Source organism: Apium graveolens, chromosome 5 (assembly GCF_009905375.1).
Source record: "Apium graveolens cultivar Ventura chromosome 5, ASM990537v1, whole genome shotgun sequence".
Taxonomy (NCBI): Eukaryota; Viridiplantae; Streptophyta; class Magnoliopsida; order Apiales; family Apiaceae; genus Apium; species Apium graveolens.
In genome coordinates, this window is record NC_133651.1 from 79,305,196 (window position 1) to 79,306,770 (window position 1,575).

Here is a 1,575-nt window from a genome sequence, read left to right on the forward strand (position 1 = left end):
GCAGTACTTCCTAGGTTTGCAAATTAATCAGTCTAATGCAGGAATTTTTATTCACCAAAGCAAGTACATAAAGGATTTACTCAAAAGGTTTGCACTTGATCATGTCACACCTAAATCAACTCCGATGAGTACTTCAGTTAAACTTACAAAGGATGAACAAGGTACACCTGTAGATGTCACTATATTTCGAGGTATGATTGGTTCATTGTTATATTTAACTGCCTCACGACCTGACATTATGTATAGTGTATGCTTGTGTGCTCGTTTTCAATCTCAACCTAAAGAATCTCATTTGAATGCCGTTAAACGTATTTTTAAATATTTGAAAGGTACAAGTGACTTGGGATTATTTTATCCAAGCTCCTTTTCCTTTGACTTAATCGGTTTTTCAGATGCTGACTATGCAGGGTCACAGGTTGATAGAAAAAGCACAAGTGGTGCTTGTGAATTTTTAGGAGATTGTTTAGTTGCATGGCATAGTAAAAAGTAAACTTCAGTAGCTCTCTCTACCGCTGAAGGAGAGTACATTGCAGCTGGAAGTTGCTGTGCTCAAATTTTGTGGATGCAACAAACATTGCAGGATTTTGGTATTTCTTACTCAGATATTCCTATTTATTGTGATAATACTTCTGCAATTAATATCTCTAAAAATCCTGTCATGCATTCTCGTACTAAGCATATTGATGTTCGTCACCATTTTCTACAAGATAATATTTCTAAAGGTAATATTGAACTTATTTATATTTCTACTGAGAAACAGCGTGCAGATATCTTCACTAAGCCATTAGCTGAAGATAGATTTTGTAAAATGCGTCGTGAATTAGGTATGTGTTCTCTGTTTTATTACGTGGTTTATGTGATTAAATGTGAATTATGTCATTATACTTAAATATTTGTTAAGCATTTATCGTTTGTTTTTGAAATTAGGTTCAGTGTTAATTATACCTTGTACTTCTGTTTATGAATTTGTGTTTCATTTTTTTTATTTGTCCGCGTGATTATGCGTGTAAATAGTATTAGATTTTGTAAATCTTTGATTAGACTTCTCATATCCTTGAAACTCGTGCATGTATTACTCTTCCAGTACATCACTTATGTCTTGCATCTGTTCGACTTCTTTTCAATCTCTATCTCTTCAATTCTCACTTTTTATTTAAACTCATCTTCTTAACCCTTTCAGTTTCCTATTCACCTCCTCTCTCTTAAACACAATCAAACACCTTTCTTCATCTCTTTTCTACTTTCTTATCTCTATCCATGGCACGCAAATTGACCCCTTTCACCCGTTCTCGATCTACCGCTCAACATACCCCAACCGATACGGTTTCAGGCTCCAAGCGTCAACGGGTCGGTAATTTTGAACCGGAAGTATCAAGCGGAACGACTGATAGTTCTTTTGAGCGACATGCAAAGGAGACTACTTCGACGAAAGTGATGTCAAAGTTGATTCTGAAGGAACGCCTGTGTGATCTGGATCTTCTGAAGAAAATCGGTATTGTGGACTTGTTTGATTCAGTTGGTTGTTTGTCATTGTTGTCGCCCCCGGAGATTATTTATCCCGAGTTAGTGAAAGAA